Source organism: Zootoca vivipara, chromosome 6 (genome assembly GCF_963506605.1).
Source record: "Zootoca vivipara chromosome 6, rZooViv1.1, whole genome shotgun sequence".
In the NCBI taxonomy this organism is placed as follows: Eukaryota; Metazoa; Chordata; class Lepidosauria; order Squamata; family Lacertidae; genus Zootoca; species Zootoca vivipara.
This window is the reverse complement of record NC_083281.1, coordinates 69,587,112-69,596,377: the sequence shown is the minus strand read 5'-3', so window position 1 is coordinate 69,596,377 and position 9,266 is coordinate 69,587,112.

Genomic DNA, 9,266 nt, shown 5'->3' with positions numbered 1-9,266 from the left:
TTTACAGTCAAGCTATGTATAATTTTTATGAAACAACAATAATAATAGATAAATGAACTCCTAGAGCTGCTGCTGATCAGCATAGTCGAAAGATAGCTAGATGTACCAATGGTCTGTGATATCCAAATGCAGCCACCCACTTTTTAAACACCATATTACGGTAGGCTCTGATTTTTACTTTCCTACAGGGCAGCGGCTCATGTATCATTGGGTTGCAGTAAAACAACCCCAGGACCCTTTGGAATCCTCTCTCATTTTTGCCATCTAAATAAAAATATAGCAGAGCTAAGAGGGAGATATTAGTGGCTTGATACGGATGTTGCCATTTAACTCTCTTCGATGTGGTATCGATGTCAAACCTTTACCGCATGAAGTACAGCGGGGGAAACTGAGAGAGCTGGATATGAAAGGGAAAAAAAACCCTAGATTTTCCTAAACCAAAGCAAGCAGAACCTGTTTGCCAGTCAATTTGCTGAACCCAGCAGAGATCAAACCGTTTGATCTCCAGTTGAGAAGACCTGGGTATAATAGCAGACACTGAATGCCATGGCTAATTCCAGACCAAAGGGGGAAAGGGATAAGAGGAAATTTATGTGTAAGCTCTCGAAGTAATGAGACAAAAGTAATGTTGATTGGCCTCATTTATTGCAGTTCAAATGCTGGTTATCATTGCTGAAATAGCGAGCAATGGCCATTCATATCACCAAGAAATTGGAGCTACCTCAAGGAGATGAGCTCAAGTGAACGGAGAGGTCTTCAGTGCTCTGGGTAGCCAATTTCACAGATACTGGTTTGTGGGTAGGAACAATGGTGAAAGTGGATAAAGAAAAGTTGTTTCTCCCTCTCTCTTAGCACTAGAACTCGTGGACATCCAATGAACCTGAATGTTGGAAGAGTTAACTGTGGTATCACAGCAATTTCCCAGGCCATCACTGAGTACTAAAGTCAGGCTGATCCACTTTCTTGTAGCTCCTATATTTTGAAGGATAGGACAATTCTTCCTTAGCAGCACTCAGTGGAGCTAGGCATGAGACCAGGAGGGCTGAAACATTCTGATGTTGTTATCATTATGTGGATGCATGCAGGATTGTATAGGAGAAGGTATTCATTTGTGTATTAGCACTTTGAGTTGGACTCGGAAGCAAACAGGCAGCTTGTGGATTTCTTTTCCCTGAACATGGGCAATATATGATCCAAATAAGCTGTGCCAGCCAAAATCTTGGCAGCCATATTCTGGACCAGCTGATACTTCCGGACCATCTTTGAAGGCAGTCCAGCATGTAAAGTATTGCACCCATCCAATCAGGAGGTTACCAGCAGAGCACGGAGGACTCTGGCCAGAATGCCTCTGTCCAGGAGTGGCCGCAGCTGTGGCAAAGCGGCTGAAGCTGGTAAGAGGCACGCGGTGCCATGGAGGCAACTTCAGCCTCTGGTGATGGATGCGAGAGAACTTGTTACTCCCACCAGCTCTTAGTAATCAGCTAAGTCTGTGCCTTTGCACACTCCTGCTCTGCCCAATTCAGCAAGCATTCAGATGACATGCAAAATTGCATCCTGCGTTTGCAGAAAAACCATTCCATCATATTTTAAGCGCAAATGAAAAACTAGCTGGCCTGTCCCGAGGACAAGTACTGTAATGCGGTTTGACCCTTAGGCTCTAAGCACGTGGCCCAAATTAAAGGAAGATATATGCTTGTCCACAAGATGGCAGTAGAATCTTTGAAATATCCTTTCTGAGTCATCAATAGGTACCTGGTGCCTTTTAAAGAAGGACTGCAGCTTTTAAAACCTGTTTTCTTATGCTGTTAAGAGCACACCAAGTTTACACTGAAGGGAGCGTGCCACTTGACAAATGTATTTTTCTGTGGATTCTGAAAAAGCATTTCAAAACAATCTTTTGTAGTGGAATGATGTTCAAGTTCAGCATCACAAGATGCCAGTTTTCAAAGTGTTCCCACCAAATAAAATAAAATAAAAACTAAATAAAGGTGAAGCTTCAATTCCTCCTGACTTTCTGTGGGTCTAGTTTAGAGCCTCAAATACCCATTTGGCAACGCTCAAATTAGATGACCCTCATGTGTCACTTAGTTTCAGCAACATGCAACTTTACAAAGAACAGGTCTTCCCTGAGAGCATCTTTACCAAGGGACCCCAAAACCTGAAGCCATCTCTGGTGGGAAAGAAGGTTTTCTGGGAAGTTTGTTCCTTATTACCAATCTCCACACCTACAAAAAAGGAGCCCAGATCAAAGGCCTGTCTAATCCAGCATCGTGTTCTCACCATGGTCAACCAAAATGCCTGTGGGAAGCCCCCAAACAGGACACGATTGCAACTGCGCACTGCCCACCTGCCATTCCCAAAACCTCATATTTAGAGACATCCAGCCTTGGACACTGGAGGCAGAGCATAGCATAATAGCTAGTAGCCCCTGGGAGCTTTTATCTTCCAGGAATTTGTAAAAAAAAATCCTGTTTAAAGTCATCCAAGTTGGTGGCCATCACTGCCTCCTGTGGGAGTGAGTTCCATTGTTTACTTGCATGCTGTATGAAGAACCACTTTCTTTTGCCTGTCCTGAACCTTCCCAACATTCAGGTTCATTGAATGCTCAAATATAGCCTTTCAGATATTTGAGGATGGCTATCATGTCACCTCTTGGTCTTTTCTTCTCCAGTCTGAACATATGCAACTCCCTCAACCATTCCTTATAAGGCTAGATTTCCAGACCCTTGAGAATCATCCTCACAACCTTTTTTGTTTTGTTTTGTTTTGTTTTGTTTTAACCGGGGCTTTTTTTCAGACGGAACTCAGTTCTGGCACCTCTCAGGTGGACACCATTGCCATTCTAAGAGAACAAGGGAGGCATTCATGGTGAGTTCTAGCACCTCTTTTTCTAGAAAATAGCACTGGTTTTAACCATTCGGAAGAGTTGGGTGTCATCAGTAAAACTGGCCACCTCATTGCCCACTCTGAACCCTGGGTAATTCATGAGCAAGACTAAAAGTACAGGTATCAATATCAATTCTTATAGGAGCCACTTCTTACATCCCTCCTGTGTGAAAACTGTCCCCTTATTCTTACTCTCTGCTTCCACCACTGAAGAAGTGTGCATGCACACGAAAGCTCATACCAAAATAAAAACTTAGTTGGTCTTTAAGGTGCTACTGAAGGAATTTTTTTATTTCTCTGCTTCCTGTTCTGGACCCTCTCGACTTTGCCTTCCAGCTTCCTATTTACCAGTCCCCTTATATGTGAGAAGTCAAAAGTGGTTGTGTTTAGCTTTCTTGCCAATTGTGCACATAGAGGTAGAAAACCTTCTTTCAGGGCTGGGTTGGGTTGTAGGCAACAAATTGAAATGACACAAGTCCAGCCTTCAATCAGGGCCGAAGAGTAGGTAAGTCAGAACTGGAACACAATTCAGGAGTAAGGACTAAAGACCAAATACAGAGCTCAGTAAAACCAGATTGGTCAAAAGAAGCTCGAAGGGAGAAGTTATCAACTGCAGTTCAGTGGCTCACCACATGGGGCAGGTGTTCAGAGATCCAGCAGTTCCTGGTACCCTTGAGAAGCTTCAAACATACCTCAGGTCTCTCTGGAACGAAAACTGACTTCATATGTGTAAGTAAAACCATATATCCTCAAGACACCACAGTCTCCACTGACCTTCATTCCAAGGAAATTGAACCTGGATAAGCACCTGGAACCCCTGGAGTCTCTTGCCACTTGGAGATTGGGGTGTACATTTAGAACACACACACTCACTGAAAATCCTGGGAACTGTAGTTTGTTAAGGGTATCGTAGTTCCATGTGGGGCAAACTGCAATTCCAGGACTCTCGGAGGCATGGGTGGTTTAACTGTGCTTTAAACATGTGGTGTGTGAACCTTGGTCTCCCCACCACTAATTCAACATTTCACAATAGCACCGTTGCTTTTCATTCTGTGCCGGTTCTGCAGGTCCAAGTGGCTGAGTGGATCTTGTAGGTAAGAATCCCAAGATGTTAAGGGATTTATGTACTATAATATAGGTGGTGTATGTCCAAATGATGCACAATCGCTGACATGTGGGTCCTTTTGGACCCGGAAGAGGGAAGGATGGGGGCCGTAACAGGGCAGGGGGCGAGAATGTTCCCCTGAAATGTGCGGGAGCTGGGAATGGAAACCCCACATGGACTGGTCGTCGCTTTTAGCAACACCTTGTACTTGGCCTGGTAGCGAACTGGCAGGCAGTGCAGATCTCTGAGCATGTGTGTCATATGCTGACGAGCAATCGTACTGCAGCATCCTGCACTAGCTGCGCAGCATAGTTGTGGCTGAGTTGCCTTTTCCCACAGATTTTATTGTCGCTGCCACAATTTCAGCTGCCCACCTGGCCAAAAAAGAAGAAGAATCCGTTGTTAGTACTGAAGGTGTAGGGATGGGAGAAATTAATGTGTCCCCCCCTTTTTTCCCTTCCTCCCCTTCTGTCCTCACCTCACTCCCCCCCCCCGTTTTTTTGCATAATGCGTGCTGGAAGAGCCGGGATGGCTCCAATGGCATTTAATTAAATATTTGGCAGTGTTTAATTAATTAAATATTTAAACATTAAATACTAAATAGGATGTGATATCTGCTGCGAGGACATTATGTCTCAATAGCCATTAGTCATTTAATAGAAGTCAAATTGGTGCTCGAAGGCTCCCCTCAGCTAAGTGAAGTCTAAAGTGTAGCCACTTTGCAGCTTCATTAATAAGTAAGCAAAGCTGGATTCAGACTCCGTCGCGGTACAGCTAGTTCCTATTAACTGAAAATGTTAATGTTTCTCTGGCGGAGGCAGGCCTTTCTCCTCTCCAGGCTGGGGAGAGAAAGAGACTGAGAGAGGATGCAGGCAGGATGAATTCATGGCCCCCTCGTCGCTCTGGAAGTTATGTGGCAAACTTTCTAACCCCGCTGTGTACACGGCTAAACTTTTGGAATATATTGTGTGCAATTCTGGTCACCTCACCTCAAAAAAAAGGATACAGTGGTACCTCTACTTACTAATTTAATGCGTTCCGAACTCACATTCGTAAGTCAAAAAAAATTGTAAGTCGAATCCCATAGGAATGCATTGGGAGAAAAAAATTCGTACGTTGAAGCAACCCTATCTAAAAATTCGTAAGTAGAAAAAATCCTATCTAAACCACATCCAAGATGGCGGACGGAGCTCCATTCGTAAGTAGAAACATTCGTAATTGAGTTATTCGTAAGTAGAGGTACCACTGTATTGTAGACTTGGAAAAGGTTCAGAAAAAGGCAAGCAAAATGATCCAAGGTGTTGGAGAGACTCCCCTATGGAGAAAGGTTACAGTGATGGGGACTTCTTAGTTAAACATTAGAGAAAATGTGAGGAATTTGAGATGTGATAAAAGTTTATAAAATTATGTGTGGGGTGGAGAAAGTGGACCGAGAATTTTTCTCCTCCTCCTGTAACACTAGAATTCGTGGACATTCAATTATGATGATGATGATAATGATGATTTATTTGTACCCTGCCCTTCTTGCAGCCACTCTGGGTGACTTTCAGTATACGGTATATATACACAGTAAAAGATTGAAGCTTAAAAAGCTTCCCTATACAGAGCTGCCTTCAGAAGTTTCCTAAATGTTAGACATCTCCGTAACATCTGATGGGAGGGCATTCCGCAGGCTAGGTGCCACCACCGAGAAGGCTCTCTGCCTGGTTCCCTGAAGCTTCACTTCTCGCAGTGTGGGGACCTCTGTGCTGGATCTCAGTGTCCGGGATGAACGATGAGGGTAATGAATGTTGGAAAGCACTTAGCTCAGTCGGTTTGGGTCATCACCTGGGTAGCTCAGTTGGTTAGAGCATGGTGCTGAGAATGCCAAGGGTGCAAGTTCGATCCCTGTTTGGGACAGCTGTATATTCCTGCATTGCAGGCAGTTGGACTAGATGACCCTCATGGTGCTTTCCAACTCTACAGTTCTATGATTCACACAGTGTGAAGTTAAACTATACAACTCTCTCCCACAGGAGGCAGTTATGGCCACCGACCTAGAGGGCTTTAAAAGAGGGTTAGACCTGGCATCCCCAAACTTTGGCCCTCCAGATGTTTTGCACTACAATTCCCATCATGCCTGACCACTGGTCCTGTTAGCTAGGGGTCATGGGAGTTGTAGGCCAAAACATCTGGAGGGCCACAGTTTGGGGATGCCTGTTAGACAAATTCACGGAGGAGGAGGCTGTCAATGGCTGCTAACCATCATGGCCCTGCTCTGTCTCCACAGCTGGAAGGAGCAAAGCTTCTGAATACCAGTTGCTGGAAACCACAGGAAGAGAAAGTTCTCTTGTGTTCAGGTCCTGCTTGCTGGTTTCCCACAGGCACCTGTGTGGCCGTTGGGAGAACAGGATGCTAGACTAGATGTGCCATTGTTCCGATCCACATGTTGAGCATACCTTCTTCAGTGGGGACTCGGGAGCCTGAAGTTGGGAGTGGACTTGGGCCGGTCCCACTCTCATCCCGGATAGCAGATCTTCTGGGTCAGGCCAGTGGCCCATCTAGTTCAGTATCCTATTTTCACAGTAGCAAAACAGGTGCCTGTGGGAATCGCACAAGCAGGACTCCAAACACAAGAGAGTTCTCCCCCTCTTCTGGTTTTCAGCAACTGGTATTCTGAATCATTATTCAGATCATCCTGGTACATGTTGCAAGCTTCCCCCCCCCCCAATATCGCCAAATCTTCATGCATGGCAGAAAGGAGGTTTTGAACAGAAAAGAGGTGATGCGGTGAACAGCAGCAACCGAAATAGCAAGGATCCCACATGATGGCTGGCAATCCTAACCTACCTTACAGGGTCGTTGTGAGGATAAAACCAGGAGGGGAGAACTATGCAATCTACCTTGAGCTGCTGAAAGGTAGGAGAGAAATGGACTTAATTAGAAAAAAATCAGAAGTTGTACAGATTCCTCGAGTCTTTTAAATCTCGCGTTTTGACTGTTTCATCACCTTACGCAGGTTCTTCCAGTTGAGTGATGCCAAAGGGACCACTTTCTCTGCAGATAGGGATTTGAAAAGAGATTAATTAACCTTGAGAGATCGGTGGAGGTAGAGGGGAAGTTTATTGGCTGCATTAAAGCATCTCTTTGCTGGGGTATTTTAAGCTGACAGACCCAAGCATATGGTATTTCGAGAACAGCGAGGTCTGTGCATATGCATCCTTTCACAGAGAGAGCATTAGACAAAGAGTGTAAGTATTTTACTAAGCCTGCATAATTGTGCATATGTGTGTATGTACGGGAGAAATAAGCGGAAATGAACTTCACACATAAGGGGTGGGGAGAGAGAGAGAGAGAGAAATAAATGAAATGACACAGATTTATTTTCATCTCTCAGGCAGGCTGCCTCATAGCAACCGTGAAAGCTGCGGAGATGTAAACTTGAGAAAACAAGAAATATTTTAGCAAAATCTTCCTGAATGTATGGCAAGAAGCTATAAAGTTTGCGGCAGCTTTTGATTTAGTGGGAGGAAGAAGCAGAAGGAAATCAGACCCCTGGCAGGTGGAAGGCATGCTGTACATTTGAGGCATTTGACTCCCCCCACCAAAGAATCATGGGAACTGTAGTTTGTTAAGGGCGCCAGGAACTGTAGTTCTGTGAAAGGTTAGCTGCGTTTCGTGGGAAGCTATGTCCATTGGCTAGGGAAGTAGTGGATTGCATCAACCCAGCCAAATGGATAGGAGGGCAGGTTTACTGCAGTTGAATCCTGACAAGACAGAAGTACTGTTTGTGGGGGACAGGAGGTGGGCAGGTGTGGAGGACTCCCTGGTCCTGAATGGGGTAACTGTGCCCCTGAAGGACCAGGTGCGCAGCCTGGGAGTCATTTTGGACTCACAGCTGTCCATGGAGGCGCAGGTCAATTCTGTGTCCAGGACAGCTGTCTACCGGCTCCATCTGGTACGCAAGCTGAGACCCTACCTGCCCGCAGACTGTCTCGCCAGAGTGGTGCATGCTCTAGTTATCTCCCGCTTGGACTACTGCAATGCATTCTATGTGGGGCTACCTTTGAAGGTGACCCGGAAACTACAACTACTCCAGAATGCGGCAGCTAGACTGGTGACTGGGAGCGGCCGCCGAGACCACATAACACCAGTCTTGAAAGATCTACATTGGCTCCCAGTACGTTTCCGAGCACAGTTCAAAGTGTTGGTGCTGACCTTTAAAGCCCTAAACGGCCTCGGTCCAGTATACCTGAAGGAGCGTCTCCACCCCCATCGTTCTGCCCAGACACTGAGGTCTAGGGCCGAGGGCCTTCTGGCGGTTCCCTCGCTGCGAGAAGCCAAGTTGCAGGGAACCAGGCAGAGGGTCTTCTCGGTGGTGGCGCCCGCCCTGTGGAACGCTCTCCCATCAGATGTCAAAGAGGAAAACAGCTACCAGATTTTTAGAAGACATCTGAAGGCAGCCCTGTTTAGGGAGGCTTTTAATGTTTAATAGATTATTTTATTTCATTTTTCTGTTGGAAGCTGCCCAGAGTGGCTGGGGAGACCCAGCCAGATGGGCAGGGTATAAATTATTAATATATTATTATTATTATTATTATTATTATTATTATTATTATTATTATTATTGTTATTTACTGTCATTTTAAATATGTCAATAAGAGTATAAAGAAAGCAAAGGCAAAAGCAATGCATTTAGGGGGTGGTGCAGGAAATTTAGATCATATTTGGTTGAGGGTAAAAACTGAGCAATGGGTCTCCCCAAAATTGAGAGCAGTTCCTCTCTATGGCTTGCATGAGGTGTGGGGAAAACCCTTTGCACCAGCTTGAGCTCCTTGGAGAAAAGGTGGGCTACAAATGCAATAATTAAATAAACCAATTTAGTTTCCAATTGAAATTAGACAAGGAACCAGCATCCATGCTTTTTAGGCAGCTATTGAAAACTCAGGCAGTTCATAACCTATACTGGATTTGTGCTTTATGTTTCCAATACTTGCTTTTAATTGCTGTGTACTGAATATACATATCCATGATAGATAGATCTACAGTCATGTGAGGAAAGAAAGCGCACCCTCTGTGAATTCTGTGGTTTTACATATCAGGACATAATGGCAATCACCTGTTCCTTAGCAGGTCTTAAGAATAGGTAGATAGGACCTCAGATGAACAACAACACATTACATATTACACCATTACATATTACACCGTGTCATGATTTATTTAACAGAAATAAAGCCAAGATGGAGAAATTGTGTGTGAAAAACTAAGTAGATTCTTACTGATTCCATAGGAAATA